Source organism: Haemaphysalis longicornis, unplaced genomic scaffold (genome assembly GCF_048455015.1).
Source record: "Haemaphysalis longicornis isolate Haplotype H1 unplaced genomic scaffold, Haemaphysalis longicornis Haplotype H1 scaffold_1, whole genome shotgun sequence".
In the NCBI taxonomy this organism is placed as follows: Eukaryota; Metazoa; Arthropoda; class Arachnida; order Ixodida; family Ixodidae; genus Haemaphysalis; species Haemaphysalis longicornis.
Genome location: NW_027526203.1, coordinates 388,407,274 through 388,433,606, shown reverse-complemented (window position 1 = coordinate 388,433,606; position 26,333 = coordinate 388,407,274). Strand labels below are relative to the sequence as shown.

The following is a 26,333-nucleotide window of genomic DNA, read 5'->3' as shown; positions in this document are numbered from 1 at the left end:
TTTGTTGCAGGGTTACATAGCGCAGACCGTTTCCAGCCCATTGTCTCGGCATGAGTTGTGCTTACCCTGACGGCAAATGTGCCTCGAATGCTGTTCGCGCCAAGCTGCACTCCAAGAAGAAGCACTGAAGCCCAAGCCCTTGTGAAGCTGTAGGCTGTAGCAAGAAGCAAATCCACCTCGGGGACCTACTTCAGCACCATGGAAACGGAGTAAGCGGAAGCGGAAGTTTTGGGATGCGGTAAGGAAGCAACTCGCGACACAACTCCGGAAGGGGGGGGGGGGGGGGAGGGAAAGGGGAACAGAAAAATGTATTTCAGCCACAATATTTACTCAATGTCAGTTGTTTACGTATGAAAAATCATGCAAGCTGGACGGAGCATGCAGTAGTGGCATCTCCTGATTTACTGAGGCTGTCTAGTGCTGTTTCGATGGCAAGAACGAGTTCTTTGGTTCGATTCCAGGCTGTGGTCGGTGTATACTTTGACGGAGGCGACATGTGCAGGTGAAAAATGTTCGTGGATTGAAATTCTCCGGCTCCCGTTAGGTCGCCTCAAATGGTTTAAACTAATTTCCGAGGGCCCGTACGCCTGTTGTTTCCTCTTTTGGGTTGTGAGAAGCGCATTATGTCCCTTACATGCGCACACACGCCGCTGTTTGACGTATTAGACCAGAGCTTAGGTCACATTGTCCGCACGCAACCTTTCATTGACCTCATGCCCTCGACCTCACACTCGTCTTCACTGTGCAATAGCAGTGAAATCGGGTCAACGTACCCTGTGTATTCAACCTAGCAAAAGCAACTATTCTGAGTACCATCGTCGAGGCGTGCATTAGTTCTAAACACGAACTTGAATGACTAAACACACGTGTCGTTGGAGCCCGCAGCACTGCAAAAGAAAGCTGGCGAGTACGTGTTTTTTTTATTATTATTATTCTAGCTTAACTTTTCGGATGGTGGCCCTACACATGCCCTCTATGCGTATTTCAGCATCTCTGTGCTCGCGCTCGAATCAAATGATCACGTTTTTTTTTTCTAAATTAGCTCATCTATATCTAAAGTCACAAAAATGTCGCCTCTTTCTTAGGTACTCTAAGAGCGCAAAATTATAAGCTCAGTACCACCAACTCGCTTGTGGGAAATAAGCTTGAACTTGAACTATATATAATTTTGCTCCAGAGTATCACCTCCGATGTAAATATGTGAAGACGGATGGAATCTCAAACGCGATGAACAAGCGCATGACTAAATTGATTTCTATACGTCATACCGCAGATGATTCAAACACATTGTGTTTGGCACAGAAGGCACGGCACGCTTCACTGTACTTAATTTATTAATCAATTTTCAAAGCGTGTTTTGTACTGATATCGCAAAGCCAACATTTGTACCTAACAGCCTATTGAAAGATTTTGTAAATTACTTTACTGCTACTGAGATTCTCCCATTAATGCTATCCTAGTACTACCTCTCTAAAAACTCGACGTCTGGTTAGCAAAAAAAAAAAAAAAACTCAACGTCACTATTGAGCCAATAATCTACATTAGCCGACGTTTATATGACTTATTGGTATCGGTGTATGCTGAGCGACTCTCAATGTTAGCCTTTGTCAAAATCACATTCAACGAACAATGCCATTTTGTTAATCAGCAAACAACCACGCTTTAAATGTAGCCTAAAACAGTGACATAGAGAGCAGAACCACAGGGCGGCAGAAGAATAAAACGCAGTAGTTGTGCTTCCCTGTGCTTCTTCTCTCCGGGTCACATTTTGAGATTAAGTTTAGTGCATGGCTGTGTGGTATGGTTAATAATGTACCAGGTGGCCCAAACATGAGCATGCTATAGTACACCTGCAGTAATGCCAAGGGATGCAGTATGGCTTATTTGTTTGGCGTTGCAGACAAGAGAATGGCGGTGGACGTGCGCTCCAGTTCGTAGTGTAGGCAAGTGTGGGTGCACGAAACGAGCGGTGCGGACGCCCACTAAATTCCTCCGCAAAAGGCGGAGTTCGGACATTTAGTCGAGTCTCCCTGCAGGAGCGCCTCGCAAAAGCTCTTGTTTGTAGCGTTCGGCGGCCTGAAGGGACCAGTGACGTGATGCCGCGCTCACTGCGGCCTCTTGTCCCTCAGGGAGGGGCCACCAGGCAATGAAGGGTAGCAGCGCTTTGCATGCATGGCAGACAGCGGCGCACCAGAAGCCGGGCCCCACGACGCCTGCAGGGGCCGGCGCGGCGTCGGCGTTGCCGGGAGCCACGATCCGTGGCCGCTCTTTCTGGGGAAAGCTGAATCAACATGTGCGTCGAGCGCGCGGCGTCCCACAGCTGGTCAACAGCGAATCGGCGCACAGCCCGCCGTGACGCGCTGCGGGGTCTCTTATAAAAAGGCACTTTGGCGCTCACGCGGGGCCTACAGTCCTCACCGATGGCTACGATTTTGGCGCCAGGTTACCTGGCACAGTGCGCGCGCTGGGCGCTGATGTGTCACCGGCGCCGTCCGAGGGGGAGCCTCGCTAGCGCCGCGATCAAGCCGGTGAGCCGCTCACTTTTATCGCCTTTTTCTTTAAATTACGCGCTGCCGTGCTGGCCGAGGCCTTTTGTACGGAACTACGAAGCTAGCATGCCAGCGCGGTCTAGTGTCGGCGCAACAGGAAGCTCGAAATAGCTTGTTCAGCGAGCGTCTGCCACGCTCCCTCGAGCACGGATGCGTGCCACATCCGCATGCACCTGCCGCTCGATGCGTCTACTTTTCGAAGAATAATGTCGCTGGACAAAAGGACCTTTACAGTGTGCGCTCGCGGTTGACGTGTAACTCTTGTCTTGGTCAGCAACGTGTTGGCCTAGCGTCGAATGGTGGCTTTCGCGTGAAGCCATGCAATGCGCCCTATTGAGCTAATGCCGATACTCGAAAAAGTTCATCAGGGATGCCTGTTTTAATGCAAAGCAGCCAAGGAGTACCACTTTCTTTGACGAGACGAACGCTTGCCAACGGAGCTAGGACGCGTAAGTTCGCGTTGCGCACGTATAGCTGGTACTGTTGACAGACAACCGCGCTTCTTCTTGATAAGACTGAATTGATCTCATCTTTCGCTCTAGACGTGGCGCACGCATGCTCACTCGGGCTCGCAAGTTTTCGTGATGTGCTGTGATTTAGGCTGACGTTTCTGTCTTAATATTACAGTGACACCTCTCTTTAGCCACCCGGACTTGTTTGTCGATGGGTGATACCTGCTCCCAAATTTCGCGTCAAGTGTATTGGTGACATGCAGAGCTGCGCTATGTCCTACTGATCTGCTTAATGCACTGGGGCGGCCGCCCCGGTGCGCCATCTTTTTTTACCAAGCTAGCAACGCGTAAAAGAATTCATACAGTTTTCTCTAAATACTGTTACCAGCTCCTGTGGGCATCCTTACAGCACCTTTCAGGTAATCACGAAGTGCTAGCGTGTATTCGTGCCGCTGCAGGAGCTTAAAATTTCCTCTATTCCTACAAAACATCTTAACACAGGTGCCTACAGTTCAAAACGAGCTTCATGCATTGATTGTGTTCGTCCTAGTTCTTGCAATATGTCTTGACCTTTTCTGAGACCCGCAACCACGACCTAAAAATTTGCTACCATCCAATAAATGCGTTGTGTGACCTCTCGATGGATTGAGGAGAGATGAAAGGCATAAAGGTGTCACCACCTCTCAGTATCAATTTCGGTTGTGTATGGTTACATTTTCACGGTTCTTTTATTACACATTGTCTGGGTGATTTTTTATTGTTATAGAAATAATGAAGCCGGATATTCAATCGTTTTGCATGGTCGCATAAGATGTGCAAAAAGAAAAACATATTGGGTCAGTATTTGCATTTTTTTCTCGTAACAGAAGGCATATCTATTGCTTCAGTAATAAAGTGATTTGCTTCCTGTGCGGCATAGCCCTTTATGATACCCGTCGCCTTCGAAATAAACCCTCAAGCTCGTGAATTCAGGGCTTGCTCGTCTCCCGTCTTCTTACCATGCCATTGCCTGTCCAAGTCCCTCAACTCTGAAATTTTTATCTCAATCCCTGAGAATGGCGTTGTCATGCCATGTGCCTTCTGTTGGTGACGTAGCGTGCGGCCTGTATCTGTTGCGAGTGCCAAACGTTGCGCAGTTTGGGGATGAGGGGATAACCTGTACGAGAAGGGAGGTCGGGTGAACATTCTTTAAAATTGCGTCTTTTCTTGGTTCTATTCACGCAGCGCCTATTCACTGCAGCCGCCGGTACGCTGCACCCGCCACCAGAGCACTGCACAAGGCATGGCTCCACCCACAATGGTCCCACCTTGCGGAGTAAATGAAACTGTTGTAATCTTTCCGGAATTTGGGCCCTGGTTAATTATAAGACATCCCTCAGTAGTATCTACCGGCTTGAACAGCGCCTTAAGATATTTAGTGTATTGTTTCGCGGATAATATTCCGAGGCGAGATTCGGCTTCTGGGAGGTCAACGAAATGTTTCAATGAAGGGTTACGGGGAGTAAATGATCCCGTTAGTGTAGGCAGATTGTTTGCAACTGTACATGCAAACCTCTTTTTTATTAATACTATTATCACCTGTTACCCGGAGCAGTTATACAATAACCTATCTCCAGGATTACTAGTTTTGAGGCTTTTGTATAGCGTCAGTTGAACAGTACCACCAGGCTATGCTTTTTTTACAAGGGGGGGGGGGGGGGGGGGGGGGGGGGGGAGGGGGGCCTAGGGGAGGCGTTTACGCCTGAGTCCGAAGTCGAAAGACGCTTGCGACAAAACAGATGTTTTCAAGCTCTCATATAAAGACAAGCCGCTCTTTTTGTCGCCTCCTTGGGCGTACACTTGTCTGGCCTCGCAACAAATCACTGATGCTATTTCAAACCGCTGCTGTAACCTGCGGCCGTAGGGAAAAGTCGTCCATTCCATCAGTTGCTGTGTCTTGTGAAGGATGCTTCGGCGTGAAGTTAGCTGCAGAATGCATGGGGAACGTCAACATTCCCGATGTGTTCTGAATGGGAAAAGTCCACCGTGTAACGACCACATGTGCGAAAATAATTCCCAGTCAAGCCTCAAAGGCACTATTGACCCGAGTGACGTCACAATATCATATTAGCAGGGTACATAAGGAAGTACCTGAAGTGCTGAAACTGTCCTGGATTACTCCTCACTTCAGCAATGCTTCGTGTTAGTCGCATAAAAATCCAGCGAACTCCGGTGCGACAATCACGCAGACGCTTCCTGTTCCGTTTCGAGCCTTTTATACTGTGGTACAGCTGTAATATAAATATATGCATCCACGTCCCTCTACCTTCTGTGGGGGCCATCATGTTCACCGAATTTCGAGGGCGGAATGCCTGCATTTACGCCTCAAGCTTGTACATAGATATTATCTTTACCAGCCCCCCTTGCATGATGTAGTGCTTTGATTGTTTTTTTTTTTTTTTTCCAGGGTCCCATGCGAACTGCACAACTCGCATAGCTCAAAGCTTTGTGAGTGTCGACAGACCAAAGTATAGGTTGTCTTAAATGTTCAAAACCACGTCAGCTTTCCGAGGAACTCGAACAAAAGTACGTTTGCTGTTTGTGGCTCTCTAGAATTCGCGAGTTGCAAAGTGTCCCTCGATTTGAAAATAGAATAAGCCCCAAGTACATCTTGCGTACTGCACGAACCACGGAACCAAATGTTAACAATGGCTCAGAAGTCGGGAAACGACATTCATGCCTCGCAGGTGTGTGTGTGCGAGATCTCTTAATATCGCAGGTGGTATTGCGAAGAAAGCGTATATATAAAATAATATAATGTTGACTAGTGCGCACTTTTTACTAACAAAAATCTCCTGATCTTAGTGACAAGCAAATGGACGGACTCATTTATGGTAAAGATGCATATGTGAAAGAGAATTTTTGTGTGCTCTTTTAGCGCAGTAAATGCAAAAGAAATTTGCCAAGCGTGAGCCTCACCTTTAAAGGGACAGCCAACCACTTTTTTTGTGGAGTGCGTGTTCTCTGGCTCACATAAAAACCAACGTTTTATGTACTGCGGTAACTGCAATGAACTTCCGAATACATTGGCAAAAATCATTTTAATTTGGCGCTGAAGTTTCTGAAATCTGAAATGTGGCGTCATCTAGTGTCTGAACGCGACGCTACCGTTCGTATGCAAACAGCTCGGTTTTCGTGCAATGCGTGATTAAAAAACCGCACGAAGGAATAGGGAAGAATGCACTTAATTATTTTTCAGCTGTGGACAAGTTTTTAAATAGCTCTTTTATCTCCCGTGCAATTAATGGTGTGTTGCAGCGCGGCTCACTGTTATGGGGGCCAGCATTCGGTTTTGCGACATACTTAGTGCTGTTATATCTAAACATTCCCTTTCCAAATGTTCTATATAGGGCCATACCAGAAAAACCGCTTCGGTTCAACGACTTTTAAGTGATGCCCTTTCCTTTGGGATAGAGAGCCTATATCCCACAAAAACCACATTAAAACCACAAAACTGCTTATATTGATGTGATGTGGAAAATGACTATTAAGGATCATACGAATCCAAGTTCTGCGTGCTACGTGTGACGAATTGTCATCAGTTGAGACGCTCAGCCAAAAAGGCAGGCTGGTGCTTCGTAACGCCATACCAAATTAATTCGCAGTACGAGTCTTTATCCAAGTTGAAATTACTCCAGAAAATTATTTTCAATTTGTATTATTCATATAAATTAAAAAAAATCTCAGATCACCTATAAGATGTTTTTCATTTGTCGCTCAAAAAAAAATCCGGCTTGTTTTCCGCAATACGTTCACAGCCATCACCAGGTTCATATTTAAATATCCCAAAGTCCAAGGTCATTACGCTAATAAACAAAAAAAAACCTGCATTCATACCTCGAAACATTCAAGGATTCTCAACCACGACACCTCTAATTATAGAAACATTTGAAGTCATCTGATCGACTTTCTCCACTAAATCATTCATTAGAACTTCAAAATGTCCATAAAATTACTGTAAATGGCCCCTTCATTAAAGAAAAGCGCATGTGCCAACGGCATTCTTGCACTGAAGCGACAGCATATGCCCTAGCGTCACTCCAAAACGCGCAAAGCACCTGCATTACCAATTACTACGACCAAAGGAGGTAGTTCGGGGAATGATGACTTGAGTTAGGCATTCGATTCGACTTTGAAAGGGGACTTCACGGCGGCATAGGGCAGCGCAAGCGTGTACACTGTTAACGCCCGTCGGTACGCTACACAACAACAACGCATCGGGCTGACCACCCTCTAGGCCTAATGAAGGCGGTGCGGGGGTTTGCGATTTCACCTAAGCATACGATTAGACACCAAAAGCTGGTCTCCGTAGTCGTATCGCGCAACACGTCGCGTTGTGTAGTGTCATGTTCTGGCCATTGTCGTTCGCCCTGTTGGTATACCGTTGGGGAACTGGTGGTCACTGGGCTTAGCGGTGGGGCAGCGGACCCAGGGTGCGCTTAAGAGCGTAGTCTTCCGATTTCAGCGTACGACGAGGAATTCAGTGTGCAGATGCGAGCGCGACGCCCCGTGACCTGTTTTCGCTACAGGCGCTGCAAAGACGACGACGGAACTTGCATAAAATGTGCGAGGGGCGGATCGCCGCCAGTCGGCACATGTCGGCCGCGGGGCCCATTGTCTGCTTGCGACGCCGCTACTCTCCGTCTTTTTCAGCCCGGTGTCATTGTTCCTCGGACCACGCGGCGCCTTCGCGAAAAACCACGAGGATTCTTCGCGTGGAGCTTTCCTCCGCGACACCGGCCGCTAAAAATGGCCGAGCAGACTTTGACAGCTTGTCTCGCCTGACACACTGCAAAGGTCTGTGGACGGGGCTGCAGCGTCTCGTGCGAGTCAAATGCCGGCTAAAGCGCCTCCCTATACAGATGCGCTTATTATCATTTTCTCTATCCTTCGTGTACGCCTGGGCGGTCGTGCTAGCTCTGTTTATGTTATTCAAACTAAGAAGTGTTTAGGGATAGGAAACAATGACGAGCGCAACGCAAGGCTTATAGTGTGCCCCCTGGGGGTGCGTGTGTTTCGTGTGGGGGTTTTACGCGTTCAAATCTGTTTCGCCTGGATCCCGTTGCCTGGCGGACGCTCTCCTCGTTCCACTGTCCCACGAACACGTTCTGTTCGCAAACTGGTGAACAATGCGACTCATTTGTTAAAGATAATATAAAAAATTGAATATGCATGCATGCGTTAATCGACTTTCAATGTACAGCGATATTCGCACAAAAATTGTGTCTAAATTGAGTGTATTGGTGGGCAGGCACGGTGGTAATATATAAATGTGTGCAGAAGAAGTATCAGTTATTAAGTTATACTGTTGTGGGCTCAATCAGGATGAAGTTGGGCGAGTTGGTTAATATTCATTCTGTTGAGTACAACGCGTTACTAGGCGGGGACAAAAGAAATTAGGGGCAAACACAGACGGCGCTGATTCAGCACCTCTTTTGTTTACCCCTATGTCTTTTGCCCCGTCTAGTAACGCGCACGTTTCAACGGAATGCTGTGGGTTGATCTCTGAAAAACAGGCTAAGAACACGCTGCAATCTATGGCGCTACGCCTGGTGAGGAGAAGCTCTAACTTAAGGCAAACTGAATTTTGCCTACTGGAGCTTTCATTATCTCTACCCCCGACGCAATAAAAGGCCACACGGTGCTCGTGCATCGTTACAAGCTATAAAACCCTGCGAGACTGGATAATGAGGATGACCACAATAATTACAATATCGGTGGTGACGGGGATGATGGTGGTGATGGGGATCACTGGCCTTCACCAAGTTTATTAATAAAAAAGGAACTGGGACGGTCACATTTTATTGTGTTTGAAGTAGAGGCCCCTTTCCCGTGCATCTTTATCTTGTTAAAACTGCAATTGACCATTGCTGAATGGTGTTAATACCAAATTTATGTTTGGTTTTAAAAGCCCAGTGTCACAGCGACTAACCTATTTTCCCAGGGAAATCGTATCGTGGACCTCCTCATTGACCTACTCGCTTCTTGAGCAAGATGGTTGATCATTTGGTTGCATTGGAGTGAAGACATTTCATGGCTATTCCTTAGAGAGCGTGCTTGCATCCTGTGTCTACATACTGGCCCATCGGCACTTCATCTCCGCCGGAACGCACCCAAATGACAAATAGATACGACGAATGCGGCAAATTAGGTCTAATGACTCTCCAACATACACCCCATGAATATATTTGGAAATACCATACCACTGAGAAATGAAAAACGTCGAAGCACAGATCCAATTTTTGAATCATATCGCATAAAGGACCTGGTCATTCGATGATTACGTGTCATTGGTCAATGATTGTTCATTCGGGCCTGTTTTGGCAAATTAAATTAAGGTGTAGTGAGCAGTTTTTTTATTTGGAGATAATAAGATGACGGCCACATATTTGGAAGCAGCTACAGTAGCGTGAATTCGGTTGTGGGATGCCACGCGAGATATACGTGACCCAAAAACGGAAGAGTAGACAAGTTGGATAAAGATATCTCCATACAAAATAAATATTTTATATAATTATGTTCATTGTCTTGACTGCGTTGTCTTAAAGAACTCGAAAAATTTATGAGTGCTCCTGCCCAACTTATAGTTGACTCAGGGCAACTCGCGTGAAGCGATATTTCTCCCCGTACTCTTCCGTGCTAGGCTGCTCTGCGTGTCTCTCCTTTTGAGCTCACTGCTACTGTTGCTTGTAGGTTCAATTAAGAACAAAGACGCTGTAGTAGCTACGTTTAGGAACATAATTTAGAGATAATAATGTAAGCTCAATCTATGTCCTAAAAAAACGAACACTTTTATGTACCTCTTAGCACTTGCATTCCCGAAAGTAAACATCGCAAGCACGATACATTTGAAGAAAAAAAACGTTTAAAAAGAACATGCAATTATAAAATCAACATAAACCTTAATTTCTTTTGCTTTCCTAAGAGCGGGATCCATTACAACATTAAAGCTATCAGAACTTTCGCTGATCGCGAGAAAGCATTTGTTTCAGTGCCAGCTGCATTAAACGAATAACCACAAGCTTCGCCTTCTCGGCTTGTGCCCTCGATAATTAAGCCGGTCGCCTTACTCTTTTGCAGGTGCAGGAGCACTTAACAGGGACATTGAAAGCTGTGCCACGTCGGACCTTTTCAAATCGCCGCCGTCGAAACCAAACCACGGGAAATGCGTCCTGAACGAAATCCGGCTCCCTGGTTGCCTAATGATAAGTATATTCTGCAAAAGCTGAAACGCGGTGTCATTCGTCCCGCGTGTGTCAAAGCTTGCGTTCAAATTAGTGAAGCAACAAATAGTGGGCTACAAATAGCGTGTACATGTGACAAACAAAATGTTTCATTAATTCATGCTGTATCTGAGACGTGCAAGCTACGTTGAGTTTTCGCGTGGGATGCCTTTTATGTGGCAGGACGCGTCTAACCAACCTTATTTTTCCTTGAGTGCTGTTAGTGCCAGGAGGTCATGTGGTTTTTTTTAGCAGCGAAGCTGTTTAGCAAATCGTAATTTTTCGTGTCCGCAGTAAAAAATACAAAGAAATTGCCGAGCACGCGCACGTGAACGCGGGCCTCACGGCAACCGCCCGGCATTTAACAAAACCAAGAAAATGCCTAGCGCTCGTGTATGCTTGCCTCACGACGACCGCCGAGCGTCGGCTGCGCACGTTTGTCAAGCCAAGTATACCCACATAGGGAGGTTGGCCAAAATTGCGGCGGCTGCCCTGCAGTTTAAAAAAAAAAACAAGAAAATGCGGAGCCTGGTGCGTGCGTGCCTCGTGGCGACCGCCACGCGTCCCCGCACACGTTTGTCAAGCGTTTGCCGTAATCGTGGCAACACTTGTTCGGGGCAAGAAAAAACTCCAGCGTTCGCCGTAGCCGTGACAACACTTGCTCGGAACGAGAAAGACGCGTCATAGCGTACGCCCCTCCAAGGTGATGTCTAATGATTATCACTTCAAAAAACAAATGAAAGAAGTTCCCACTGATAGCAACAATGATGGAGTAAATGTTGTTGCGGCAGCGAAGAAGCAACAAATCGGCTGCAATCGTGGACTTGAGCCTTCGGGATGGTCGTGAAGGTTGCGTACAGCTTCGCTTACGCATTACGCATTAGTGAACGCTTTCTTTTTTTTTTTTTCCTTTTTCTAGGACTGGTTTGAATCTCGAGCCAACTCTACAGGCAAATCAGATCAATCCATTTATCGATTAACTGGCTGCCTTAACTTGATAAGGAATTAGTACAACTCTGCAGCGCGACATGTTCTTGTGCTTGTTCACAGTCATTCTAGCTGCGTTATACAGAGCCCCGCATGACTGACAGTTCACAATAGTAATGATTCTTGCACTCACGCACGCCTGTAATTATCTGGCACGATTTTTCCCACAATGCAGCCGCATGTCGTAAATGACTTCGAAGCCTCTCAGACCGAACATTTTAGTATGTGCAGCACCACACTGTTGCCTACTAAATGACACGGAATTTTTGCTGACTTTTCTGCGCAATCCCACCAGTATCTGTTGTTGTTTTTTTAGTATATGTACGTTTAGAATACACTTGTTTGTGAGATAAAGCAGCTGTTGGTCCTTGCTGTTAGTCCTCGACTTACCGCTTACTGTTGTTGTGCGGTAAGTGCCAATTATACCATGTGCCCTGTTGTTTCCGCAAACCCAACTAGGTCGTGACGTTACTGTTATAGAAAAATACAGTTTACTCTACTGCACGACCTATGCTAGTGTCTCAACGGCCTGCCAGCTTAGCCTTTCATCCCACATTTTGTGTCGGCGCTCTCTCGCAGTCTCTCACGTAACCGAAACGGTAGAAATTTTGATTAAATAACGCTCGCAGTGTACTGTATCCACTGTAACAAACGCCAAAAGCGAGAAGTGCTCACTGCGGGGGACAGCTAAGCCTTTCGCTGCGCCCGCATGCATTTACGAGAAGAAAGGTTTGGCGTCGACAGCGCGAGACATGTGCGCTACCAGCCGGAGGTGGCCCGACGCTTGGCGCAGCATAGACCGTTGCGCGTGCGTGCATCTGTCAGAGTTGATGCATGACCCGGGCCATTGAACCCGTCGCCAGGCCCGTGGGACTGTTCCGCAGCTCTGGGGCGAGGTCCGGTACAAAGAGCCGCAGCTTCTGCTGCGGCCCGCACCATTGCAGGGTCGGACGCTCCGTCAAACGGCAGCCCGCGAACACAGGGCTGCGCGCGGTGGGTCTCCCGTCGTCACCAGCGAGGCCTCAGTGCCTGCGAGAGGCGAATTGAGAAAACAAAGCAAAAGGCATTGAATCGCCGATGAATGAGTACACGGCAACGACTACAAGTACGGAAAGACTTGACGAGAAATAAAAGGCCAGAAGCTCCCAAGTGCTCATTGTCGGGTAAATGCGCTTTAAGCTCAGCTTCACTGCTATACACACGCGCTTTGCTAGAAATGCATTTTTAGAGGCGATATACGAAGTCTGATATCAAAGTATGGCGGCCCAGGTGACTTTAAAGACGACAGTCCTTTTTGGGCTACTTAAACCCGAACATTTTGGTCGGTCTGTACTGTCTGGCCCTCGATCCAACCGACCGGCCAAAAGTTGAATGCATTTTGGAAGGAGAAGGTTCATTTAGGCAAAATCTTTCCAAACCACTAAATCTGGTACCATCATTCATGCTTGTCAACGTTGTGGAACGTAACGAAAGTGTTACGCATATATGTATATATATATATATATATATATATATATATATAGCAGTGGTCGTTTAATTGATAATACAATAGATGTCTGATTGATTATGGCGACTGCGAAAAAAGAAGTACACGTTGAAAACAAAATTCTTAACACAAAAATACAAAAAGAGCTCGCGCCCAAGCCTAGAAAAGTGACGAAAGGTTCCAATGGATGGCGCGCGAGAGCTGGAACGCGGGAAATTTGAAATGAGTGGAGCAAATTTCCACCGTGTTTACGTGGGAGGAGCGAGACTGGAGAGGAAGAAAGTCAGGGGTAGGCGGGGGAGAGGAAAGAGGCATTTATGTGGCAGGGACGGCAGAAGACTATCGTCTTTCGGCGACATTTGCAACGAAGTTAATAGATACGCGTCCGATCTTTTTTTTTTTATTATTAAATAGTACCTCGATGAGACCCCATGTGTTCCTCTAAAGCGCTGTACCCCAAGGCCCTCTAAAGTATGTCTCACTCTACAAAAATGATGCTGGGAAGACAATTTTCAGGAGAACTACGAGGCCGTGTGAAAATATGGAGGCCCTAGTGGCTTATACCAAATACCTCCATAAACACTCATGTAGTTCTCTGAAACGCTGTATACCAAGCCCCTTTAAAGGGGTCCTGAAATGCCTTCCGCCGATGCATGGATGTACATGTAACCAAATAAAGCAACGTATTAGCAATCTCCTCCTGCAAGAATTTTGTTAAAGCGATGAGTATTAGCTGAGAAATCGTAAATCAAAAACCGCGCATTATCGTCGCGCCGTATTTCCTCCTCCTTTCAACTGTTTCTTCGCTGTTGGCCTCCCCTCCCATGATGCTCCGCTCCTCAGCGGTGACGAAGTTCCGCTATTGCGCTCCCACAGACTGCCGTCTGCTACGGGCCAGCTCTTTCGGCTTTTTCATCTTTGTTGACCCCATGGACACTCCTCTAAAGGCTGGAAAAGTGAACGAAGGACCTGGCCGCATGTGTGCGGCGTGGCCTTGCCCTTTCGCGGTGTACGTAGCTGCCGTTGGTATCGGCGGCGAATTCGCAGCCGCGCGGGGAGAATCGTGCGCTCGTTCCCTTTGGTGCACCGCGCACTGTTTATCCAAAAAACGCGGTCTCAGATGTGACCCCGCTGGTGCCGGGTGTTATTTTGCGGTGGTTGTAATTCCTACTACCGGCGGCATGTGAAAAAGGACATTTTAAACCGACACAGAACCCGTGCACAAAACGCGCCGTATTGGATCGCTTTATCAGCGGCGATGAACGGGAAGGCGCAGAGCAAATTTAACCAACGCCGCACTCGATCAGCGAGAACCCGTGTTCTGACAAGCTGCACCCATGTATTGCATTCAACACTGAAGGGAAAGCGTATGTTTGCACTTGTTTGGATAGTCGTAAAATGTCCAAACACTCCGGCACTCCGATAGCAGATGAGCCGGCGAGACATTTCGGAAAACATTTGACAGATGGCGCCGTATGCATTAGTGTGTCGCTGCGCAAAACTGATTAGACGCTCTACCGCTCTACTAAAACTCCCCTCGCAGTGTTTACGTAGCGGGATGCAAAAATTTAGCGTTTAGCGTATGCAAAGGCCACAAACGCTGTACTAAAACTCTATTAGCAGCAAAATAGCGTGCGTATGTGAGGCCGCTTGCGTTTACAAAGCTGCACGCCGAGCGCGTACGTTTCAAACCTAGTGACATCGTTTAAATACACTGGCAAGCACAGTGTAACGTAGTCAGATATAAACCGTATGCTCAGGCGATAAGCAAGAGCTTGTTTTATGTGATTGCGCATAAAGGCCCGTTCGCACTTGCGACGAAAGCGAGTGAAAGCGGCAGGAATTCCGTCGCTTTGTCGCGCGACGATCGTTTTTGTCGAATGGTCGGGACAAATTTTCGTCGCGCGACAGAATTTACGTCGCATTCGCTCGCTTTCGTCGCAAGCGGGAATGGAAAGTTCTGCCGCTGCCGTCTGCGCCGCAGCTCGGAGGTAACCGCGCGATCTGCTCGGGCCGAACGAACGCGCACACTCCCGCACGGCAGCGCCCCAAGCTGCAGCCGGCCGCGTACATCGCTCCCGGCGCCCGCCTGGAGGCCGCCCTCGGCACACTAGCCAGTATATTTCAGGCACTATAATGGACGACATATTTTTTGCTTCCGATTAACCTAGTTCTTTGCCCCTGTGTTTTTAAATACGTGAAGTGGTTAGCACGTCGTCCTCACGCAGCTCTGTATCGTCGTAGCATCGCTGATTGTCCGAACGAAGCTTGCAGCTAAGCCAATGCAGTGACCGAAGCTGTGTGTGTGTGTGCATCGCCTCCTGTGTGTTGTGGACGCGTTCGTTTCGCGATGAAATGCGGCATTGTACTTCTGCGGGTGGATAGTGCTTCCCATGGTCTGGATTATCTTTCTCGAACGACGTACGACTCAACCTCGCATGGGGTATGTGTAGTGTGCCTGGCTAAAAGCATTCTCGCTTGCGCGCCAGAGTTGTGACTTGCTGTTCGTCCACGCAAACCGGGTGTGAGGTGAGTGCCGAATTTCCGACGGGCAGGAGGAGGCAACCCATCGTCTGTCAATCGCGGTTCAGACTTGCAACGCATGTTGTGACGTTGCGTTCCTTCGAAACGCATCTCTGGATTGTTTTGAAGTTGAATAAAATGTACGCGTCAAACCCTGGCATTCGGCTCAGGGCGTTCTCTGCGATTGCACCAAATAAGTGTCACGGGGCTTTCTTTATGGTACGTACTCATGTAACATAAAATCCATGTCGTGCTATGGCCGTGTTGCATTCAATACAAACGGTTAAGCGTTTGTTTACACTTGTTTCGTTTGTCGTAAAATGTCCAACACTCCGGCACTCCGCTGGCAGATCAGCGGGCGAGCCGATGCTGAGCAGACGACTCATCTCTTTGCCGGAAGTGCGTGAAAAAGCCGCCCAATAGCAGGATGTCTAGCTCATGACGAACATATGGGAATCGATGATGTAGACATGTGAAGATGGCGGCGTCCAAAAACACGAAGGAAAGGGTGAGAAAAAAGCAACAAACTTTGCAACAAAAGTGTGAGCTTTCCGCTGCGCGAAAAAGAGTAATACTTGGCACAGATGATGTTGACGACCCTATCTAACGATTGCGCTAGTTCATTTAGTGTGCTCAAAATGCCTTTCAGGGCCCCTTTAACGTCGGATTCAGTATTATACAGGAATGCATTGCTGTAAAGACATTTTAATAAGGACAATATAACTGGTTTTCTAGGAAAATATGAAGGACCTATGTCATTGTATTAATGTCATTTTTCTGTGGGGATAGCGTGTGATACGTCAAGCGTCACAGACAGACAGACGGACCGACAGACAGACAGCAAGAATAGAAAGACACATATTTAATTCACTTAAAGCGATATTTTGACTACTGGAGCAGTTATGGATCGCAAGTAGGTAATTTGTGCGCAATACTTGTATTCAATTGCCTAACAGGAAGCAACGCACTTCCTTTGCTTTGGTTCCTCTATAAGCAACATATTTCTTTGTTTGGTTCGCTGTTTTTTGCAGGCACCTGCATCAAAGGGACAAGTTGTGCTTTAGTCCTTTAAGTAGTAGTGCCGCAGGTAAGGGATTTCCACTGTTACCTGCACACGACTGCTTGACTGATTACAGCACTGATATTCAACACAAGCTTCGCCGCCTTGCTTCGGAGATCGACAGCCCCCAAGAAGTCACGAGATTGCCGCTTCTAGAAAGAAAGTACTTCTACATGGAAAATATTAACAAGATAGCAAGAGACCTTGGCCTCACGGGGATTTTACACTAGCAAACTCATGCTATTTTGCAAGACTGATGTTTATGCTTTCAGATCAAGTAAAAATAAAAGAATAGGCCTTTCAGTTTGCGATCCCATTTGCTATTTTAAAAAAGAATTCGGTGGACGGATTCGTGGAGGCAAATGGCCTTTAAGCCGTTCCTCAGGCAAAATGGGAGCTTTAAAATGTTGCAGTGAATATTGGTATAAAATGGCAACCTACGCTTCTCAGGCCATCCTGGAAAACGAGCTTGCTCCGTTAAGGGCCGCTTTCCAGGACCTGAATCACACATCGCCCCATCTGTTGAAGCGGTCGCGAACGCCGCATAATTGTGCGGGCGGTGAACTTTGACTCATGATTACTCAAAGAACCCCCGAGTTCGTCGTAAAGTGGAACGTAAAGGTTCGTCCTGGAGACAACCATAGTTCAAGCTACATCGCAGTTCCTCGTGGTTGGGTATATCGCTCATTCACATGTACTTTCGATGGGACTGCGTGTATTTTTTTAACTCCCTAGTACTGTCACCGCACGCTGAAAGCAGAGGAAAACTTAATTCCGTGCTCGAAATTTGTGCCCTTTTCAATGACAAAAGTAGGTTCTTGCTTTATTCTGCAGCTAGGTGCCTGTAATTCATATGCAGGACAACGCCTTGAACATGTGCTGCTTTTCGTATTAGCTATGCAAATAAAGCTGCTGATCAGTGACATTGTGTTTCATATGTGGTCTGCCATGACTATGTCTGCGCCCACATCAACTTCCTACGCCAAATATTTGCCAATCTTTGCCACATACACAGAAGAAAGGCAAATGAAGCTGGTCTACACCCCGAAGAAGAGGTGTTACAACGGTGATAAACGAAATAAAAATGTACATAAATTTTATGGATTGTCTAATAATGCGTCAACAATTCTATGCTACTTTCATTCATTTTGAGTTGTTTTTCCTTTGACAAATACTGTTATTTACCCTACTATAACGATTAAATGTATTAACTTCATCAATTGTGCATTTTCGTGCACATGCAGGGTGTTACAGAATTTTCTCACAATTTTTCCGGTTTGCTTTGCTTTGGAGGATATTTTTTTTTATTTTGTCTTCGCCGTGTGAGGCCTGTGCACCGTGCAGACATTTTTGATTTCGTAAGGTCATCATTATTTCTTTAATTTTTTTATTCCTCCATTTTTCCGGTTTCAAAAATCACCTACTACCAATGATTTCCATTTAGACTAATACAACAATTGAATGTGTTAACTTTTCCAGTTATGCGCTTTTGGGCACATGCCGGGTGTTACACGGTTGGTGCGGCGGGGTACTTGGCAAAGAAAGCTAAAGCATTAAAAAAACTACAAATGAAAGCTTACATTTGCTGCTGTTAATGGCCTTAGCAACATAATTAACTTCCAGGTCTCTGTAAAGGGTAAGGGTGTTCTCCTTTATGAGGGACGGCTGTACTTTCACCTTGGCAAAGTTTTTCTTGCCACGGCTGCAGCAGCCTTTTCGCTTATTGTTCCAGAAGGCATGACCACGAATCCTCTGTTTGTCGGCTAGGGCGCTTAGTTGCTAACCGTTTAACCCACCTAACCGTCTAATCATGACCCCAAGCCGGCCATCCAGTTCTATTCTTTTGCCAATGCGGGGGTGGTAAAAAGCTGTATGTGGTCGCACCAACAATATTAAATTTAACCTTTGATTTTTCTTTGTTTCGAGAAGACATTTCGCACATACAACGTTTTTGCTGTGAGCCCTCATTTCCAAAGAGCAGCGAACCTAAGTCACTCATGCACGACCTTAGAAACAGTCCACTCGAAATAAAGCAAAACTCGGTACAAATGAGCTGAAACAACGGCCGCATCATGCTTCGCACCTGGAACAGTTGGTGCGTGTTTTGTAAGTGTCGCACGGCCGGGTAGCTCCCCTGTCTACGGGCAGCGACGGAAAAGCCGTGTCCTTTGCGGTGGCCCGTCCGTGATCACGAGCCACCTGCGGCAACTGGCGTGTACTGGTGCTTGTCACGGTCGCAAGCTGTGGCTTTACTCTTCACAAGCGGAAAGCTCTGCGAGTGTATGCCATTTAGAAGCTTTGTTTGGGTCTAAGAAAACGCCTCTCAGGGCAGCGCAATAAGAAATTAGGCAGCGACTTATCGCTTTCTTGGTATCTCTAAATCCATCGGGCGTGTGCTCTTTCATGTTGGTATCTGTGCTGGGAAAACTGAGAAATATATTGTTTGCGCAGGCCGAGGCGCTTTGATCATCATTTAAATATTTGATTGATTGATTGTAGGGTTTAACGCGCCGACGCAACGCAGGCGATGAGGCGCGCCGTAGTGGAGGGCTCCGGATTAATTTTGACCACCTGGGGAACTTTAACGTGCGCCGAAATCTCGTGCACACGGGCGTTTTTGCTTTTCGCCTCCATCAAAAAAGCGGCCGCCGCGGCCGGGAATCGAACCCGCGACCTGTCATTTAAATATAAACTGAGGTCTAACGCACCAGAGCTACATATGCGCTACGAGGCATGTTGTAGTTGATGGCCACGGATTCATCTAGAACAGCTCGGGTTCTTTACTGTGCACCAAAATTTTGTACACTTCATTATCGCTAAGTAGTAACTATCATGTGTATTTTCTGCTTGCTGGTTCCTGCACCAGTGTTTTAGTTTCTTGTGATGCCATTGGATTCTCTTGTACGCACAAAGGTAGGTCACAAAGCGTGGACCTGCCTGGGACTGCATCAAGTCCGACTACGCCGCTTTCGTGCAACCAGTGCACCCTGCCGCCCTCGAGACCTGCAGCGCTGAGTTCATGGATCGTTCACCGACAACGCTTGGACTTTTTACACAAATTCAATTTGTTCGTGTACCTGCGAACGTTCGCTAACATTTTAACTTTAGCGAACGTTAGCGTTTTAACGTTAACATTCGTTAACGTTAATGTTATGCCACACGGCAAACTTTGGAACGAAAAAAAAAAGTGAGCTTTTTCTTGATCGAATGACATTACCTGTGCCCCTAGAAAAGCCTAGAGCAAAGCCTCGTGAGAACGCTTACAGGGGGAAAAACAAATAAAACTGGTTGTTCTGGCATGTCTGAAGGAACAGCACCGAAATGGGCGGAGGGAGGGGGCGGAGCAATGGTAGGGATTGAGGCGGGCACTGCATCCCAGCACCTGTGGCTTAACGATGAGCGGCAATGTTATCACGGAGTTGAGAAAAAAAATCAGATTTGTACTAATACCGGCCAAGACAGGATCGTGGTTGATTTTCTTGCGGGTAAGTATTTGTTATCAGCTATCATCTTACAGCAGCGGTAAGTCAGCATTCGTCAATACCAGTTCAGACTGCATGGATTAACGATCCGCTATCCTCAAAGCGAGTGTAAGAAGTCTATTATTGCTCTTCGACAGATGAAGACGTGCCAATTTTCATAGCTGCTGTTGTATATGGTAGCGCTCTGCTACATTCGAGGCATGGTTGCCGCTGGGACAAAGGAGTCAAGGCAATTGGCCAGCACGTAATGCAGAGTCACACCAGCTCCAGAGGGTGATGATAATGTGAGAGAAAGATATGGCACATACCTCTCTTGGCTGAGGCTGTCTGGAGTCCTTCCGCAGCATAACGTACCTGACAAAGTTTGTTCAAACCTAACCCACCCTAATATAACCTGATTTGTTTTTTCCTTTAATTGCACTTTCATTCAAAAAGTACGTGATGTGGTGGAACGCCCTGCAAACAGCCTATCCCGAATATATATATATATATATATAGGTGTAAATTGTCTCGCCTAGGGGCGGACACCGGAACGCCTGCTGCTGTAGGGGAGGTGGGTAGGGAGGAAAAAGTACATAGGAATAGGGGGATGTGGTAGAGGGTTTACATGAATCATATATAACACATAGGCAAGATTAGCAAGGAACCTATTGGTGGTGAGCGCGACCACGGAGCGCGTCTCCGTGACGTTGGCTTAGGGATTCTTGCATTTGTCATCTGCTTCACTCGGGCTCGCTCTACCTCCTGTTTCTTCAAGCTCGGTTGATGTTTGATGCTTGCCCGCACCAGATTTTGCGTGTGCGTAACTTTTTATCATAATAAAGTACTTAAAAGCGCATACACTAGCTCTAGGCGTGATTTAAAGTATAGTTTTGGATACCGCTCCGGAAGAAACATTGCCGGCGTCGCCCCATACCTAGCGAAGCGGAGCGCGCAGCGCAAAGAGTCCTGTGCGGAGCGCAAAGAGTCGAAGCTATTCGACATCACTTTATCCTGTCATGGCATGAAAGTATGCCGACATGCACCATGGGCCGCAAAAAAAAAAATGTAGTTTGAGTGCCAAATAACCTACTGTGTGTATAGGCGCGTGCTGGTTTTATACCAGGCTTCTAACCAGTATGGATGCTTATTGAGCAAAACTAGTCACGTCTACGGTAAAAATACAGTATCACTACGTTTGCTCAGACCTGGAGGAATATTTCGGTACATTTCCCACAGCCATATCTTCCCAATAATAAGGTATGCGTTATAGTAAAACTGCACTCAAGAGGAGGAGGAGGAAAAGGAGGAGGCGTAAACTTTTACAGTAAAATCAAGCTGGTTAGTGGGCGGGTTCCTCCGCTCAGGACAAAAGAGTAAAAGTATGTCTCTTCAGTTTGCTTGTAACTCACACGCTTTTTTTGCGCTACCTTCACCAGGGTGTCGAACCGGAATTTTTTCGGGTTCGGTTCGGGTTCGGGTTCAAGCCTTTCGGGTTCGGTTCGGGTTCAGTTCCAGAGCACCATTCCGTTCCGGTTCGAACCGGTTCGAACCCGTTCGAACCGGTTCAAACGGGTTCAAACGGGTTCGAAGAAAAAAAAAGTAGGCGTCTTTTTTATGTTAATTTTTTGTGCTCGTTTTTCGTTTCCTTATCAAATCGGCATAACAACAAATTCATAATGAAGGTTTCTTTGCCCAAATATTTTGTCTTCGCCAAACTAAAGCGACCCTGTAACACGTTTTTCAACTTTTGTGTAAATCTTGAGTGCTTGCAGAAAGTAGTCAACCAATGCATTATACTATGGGGTCGCAATGTGCCTCAGCCAAAAATTACTGTTCTCTCCTCGTCAGAGAACATAGAAACTTGCTCAAAATATTTTTATCTCCTTCCCGGTCTTCGCGTTCTTCGACCGCTGAATGACGTCATTACAGCGGTGTAGCGGCTGTTTGCCGGCTTTCCTTAAGTTGCAGAAGAGAACGCATTTGATAGCCATCTAAAACAAGCCACAAAAGCGAAGCACAAACGGAAGGTGTATCCACAGCGACGAGCAAATCACGCACTGTTGCTCTGTGCTGGCAATAGCTATAGTTTTCGCAGTTCTTCCAGATGCGAAGAAGATTGAAAGCGTTTTCGAAAGTGTTTATTTATTTATTTACTGCTTTTTATTTATTTATTTATTTATTTACCTAGTTATATTTATTTATTTATTTATTTACTGTTGGGTTTAACGCGCCGTCGCAATGCCGACGACAAGGCGCGCCATAGTGGAGGGCTTCGGATTAATTTTGACCACCTGGGGATCTTTACGTGCCACGAAATTTCGGACACACGGACGTTTTCGCTTTTCGCTTCCATCAGAAAAGCGGCCGCCGCGACCGGGAATCTAAACCGCGTCTGTGTGCTCATCAGCGCCGTACGCCTTAGCCACTGAGCCACCGCGGCGAGTTTATCTGAGGTCTAAACACCGTAGAGCACAGTAGGCAAGACAAGGGACGAAGGGGGACACGGACGTCCCTTGTCTTGCCTACTGCGCTCTACGGTGTTTAGATGGAGTACCAACTAGCTCGTACCCCTACGTTGTTAAATTATCTGAAGTGTTGAAGAGCTCCTTTAACTGTACCCGCAAAATGTTTTCTATGGTAGTGTGTCGAGTATGTGGCGCCGACTGCCAAGCGTGGCAGGTGGTATTTAGAAAAATTTTCTACTGCTCATCTTTTATCTGCTAACAGAGCTGTTAGAAAGAAAGAATGGCTCTAAAGACTTATTGGACGGCTGGTATAGGACGACATTGGATAGGGAACCACTGGAGATAGGAACTTGCTAATGGCCCTTCAGCGACTGGTGACAGCGATTGGGCTCTAGGAAAGATGATAGCCAAGTGAAGACACAAGCAGCAGTAATGATCACTTGTAGAGAGAGAGCGAGAGAAAATGAAGTTTAATTCAATCGAGGCAATGTTTAAGAGGGGCGTCCTCATTCGAGGGGGCCGAATCGAAAGCCGTTTCCATCAAGAACAACTGATCTTCCAGGGCGCAGATGGCCATGGCTGTCTCCCAATTCTCTATGGAAAGGTGAAGGTTGGATGGATCTACGGCACACTAGTCGCAGCCGCCTACTATGTGTATGAGGTTCCCAGGCTCTCCACAGAATCAACGCAATGGAGAGAGTTGTGTCCCGTCAAAGAGGTGAAGTCTGGCGTTGTGTGGGAAGGTGTATACCCACAGGGTGCGGAGTAATGTTTCCTGGTTAATCGGTAGCGATTTGTGCGGGGAGGAGTACGTTCTATGGAAGAGGCCAGAGTGCTGAGTAACTTCTTGGTCTGTGACTGCAGGATGCATGCACTCGGGTCGGGCTTCATCAGCGCCGGCTAAGCGAGTCAAATCTCGAACCACGAGGTTGGTGATCTTGTTTGCCGTGGATGCCAGTATGAGCTGGCGCCCATACAATCGTGACTAGTCTCGTTGGTGGTCTCTGCATCGGAAGGGTTGTAACATGCAATCGACCGTTGGCAAAGTTGGTCCACGCCTGCTAAGGGTCTGTTATGAGAGTTTTGACGCCGCTTTGGCTAAGCGCATGTGCTATCGCCGCTTCCTGAGCTTAGAGGGGGCTGTGTTCGGCGGTTGAGATGCTACACCTGTGGGAGGCTGCAGTACGGTAACACAAAGAGAAGGTACTGAAGAATGCTATCGGGCGGCTCTTGCATCAAACCAGTTGATCGTCCCTCCCTTTTTTTCTTGCAGTTTAGTTTCTTTCCAACTGTCTCCCCTCATATATACACACGTTTTGAAAACTCTTTGATGAATATACAATATGTATTAGGCAATTAGTTATTAACTTTAGTCCGAGATGTCAATTTTAATACAGGAGCAACATAATTTTATTTATTTGTAATATACTGCCAGCAACCTGTTGGCAGCCAAGGCAGGAGTGGTTACATATTGATACATTCAGCACTGTGGTGCAGCGGAGAACTCGCAATATGGGCATAAAGAAAGACCTTTTATAGCATTCAGGCGGTCTTCACATAACTTTGCGGCTACTTTGTGCGTGACAAAATTTCCTGATTGGTCGAGAAGGAGAACGCTGCAAAATTTCCAAATGCCAAGGACCCCAAAGATATCATGTTTGGTCCGACCGTCGAATCCGCCTTAACTGACCCGGTAATTCTTTTAATCAAAATTAATCAACACACCAGTCCAAATAATTCACATTAGCTGATTCACTCACCTAACTAATTTCAACTTCAACTTCAACTTTATTGAGCATTTCGTACATAGAAATGCGAGGACAAACACAAAAAGCTGCAAAACTGCAACTTGACGAGGTGTTTGCACCTTACGGTTGGCGTGGCAGAGCAGAAACAGGAGTTTAAAGCATACGAACAGGAAATAATCCTAAGAAAATAAATCTCGCCTTAACATGTCGATATTACATACAAACATAAAAGAAAGCATTAAAACACACTATAGCTCACAGTTTGTAAAAGATACTTATTAAATAATATACATACACGCATATACGCACTCATAGATACATATATACATATAAAGGTTACAAACCAAAACAGGGTACACAGGTACATAAAAAGAGAAAGAAATATTGGATATGTACGGAACCTGTGTAGACACAAAAAAAGCAAAAGACAAAACTTGAAGAAAAAGTCATGTTATATACAGGTATGCATACACTTATCAAAATCTGCACTACAGAAGTATCCACATAAATAAATACACACAATATTGGCAAAAATCAGTGTACGGTACTTTTTAGATGCTAAAGTTTGCAGGGAATGAAGACAATGCCAATAAAACGCTTGAAAAATATTACAAGTAATTTTGGCTAAACCAAGGTTGCCACGAGAGACAACGCTTAATAGATTGTCAGTTAAAAATGTTCTCTGTTCAGCAGTAAACGTTTCCTTAAGTCTCACTTAGAAATTGTGTTTATAGCTATGCCACTCTTGGCTAGGTTATTTAAAAGGCGGGCAGTTCGGGATTGCAACCTATCATTGCCATAATTCGTTCTTGAAAACGGCACGAACCATGCACTCCTTCCCCTAATTTCGTACGGTACGTCCAACGGTTTTCTTAAAATACATAGACTTAGATACGCTGCACCGTTGTGTTGCAAGCTATTTTTATACTTTGTTAGAAGATTAAAGTTGTAGATACAGTGGACAGGAAGCAAATTATACTGCAGAAATAGTTCGTTGGTGTGAGAGTCATATGGTACAGTTGCGATATGTCGAATGGCCTTTTTCTGAAATAAATGCAGCTTATTAATATTTTTTGCGGAACTGGTTAACCATACGAGGGTGCAGTAATTGATGTGATCTGTCAATATAGCATGATAAAGAATAAGTTTAATATTTGATGTAACCACAGGCCGTAACCTACAAAGCACCCCACACGCTCGAGATAAATGAGTGCAGACGTGATAGACATGGGCATCTCATTTTAAATGTTCTTAAAAAACAATGCCTAAAGTTTTTATTTCACTAACTATACAAATCTTTTCAGATCCGATGTACAAACTGAGGTTTCTGTCAACAGATCTTTGAGCTGGTGAAAATAACACCGCTTTAGTTTTCTTAGTATTTATTTTTAACGAGTATGCTTTAGGCCATTTGTGAAGCTTTCGGAGGGTTATATTTGCTAAATGCAAAAGCTGAGTAGTATCACACGATTGAAAGAAAATGTTGGTATCATCTGCGTAAATAATACAATGTGCAATGTCAGTAATTTCTACGATATCACTCATATAAATATTGATCAGGATTGGCCCTAGAAGACTGCCTTGCGGAACTCCAGCCCTTACTTCTTGTGAAGAAGAGTTGTGTTCCTTTATTGCTACGACCTGTTGCCGGTTACTTAAATAAGATTGCAAAAGAGTAAAGCCCCCGGAACCCATAATGTTGTAATTTTAAAGCAATGTTAAATGACTAATTCTATCAAATCCTTTGAAAAAGTCTATAAATATAACTAAAGTTACCTTCTCTTCTTCAAATCCCTGGATTATTCATGCTGTTTGCGTTAGTAAAGCTAATTCGTTGGCATATGTTTACCAAAACCGAACTGTTTTGATGATATAATAGAGTGTTTGTCACAGAAGGACACAAGGTGTTTCGCGATTACTTTTTCTAGCCTTTTAAAATAACTGGAAGTACAGAAACCGTTCTATAATTGGAAAAATTCGTTTTGTCCCCGGATTTAAACAGTAGCGTGACCTTAGCTTGCTGCATCTTTTTTGGAAAAACACCAGTAGTAAGGCATGAGTTATATATATGGCTAAGCGGCGATACAAGAAGGTCCAGTACAAGCTTAATAGGCCGAATCCGAAGCCTATCGATGTCTATGGCCTTGCTATTTTTTAGCGACAAGAAAATCGACCATATTTCCTGAGGCGTTACCGGAGAAAAAAAGGCTCTGTGGGGGTTAGAATCCTTTAGGAAGCTCATAGCGCTTTCATTGTGGGAGCATTGCATAAGATTCATTAAATAGTGATTAAACTTGGTTGGCAGTTCTTGACCCTTGAGTGGTTTATTATCTACTG

General features: G+C 45.9%; 1 long non-coding RNA gene across 1 annotated transcript; it reads left to right on the top strand.

Annotated features, from left to right (window-relative positions):
* The first annotated feature begins 1,808 nt into the window (after nucleotides 1–1,808).
* LOC144155251 (uncharacterized) lies at nucleotides 1,809–12,714 on the top strand. Its single transcript, XR_013319545.1, has 3 exons — nucleotides 1,809–2,528; nucleotides 5,448–5,566; nucleotides 10,121–12,714. It is a non-coding gene; the product is annotated as an uncharacterized LOC144155251 (long non-coding RNA).
* The last annotated feature ends 13,619 nt before the right edge of the window (nucleotides 12,715–26,333 follow it).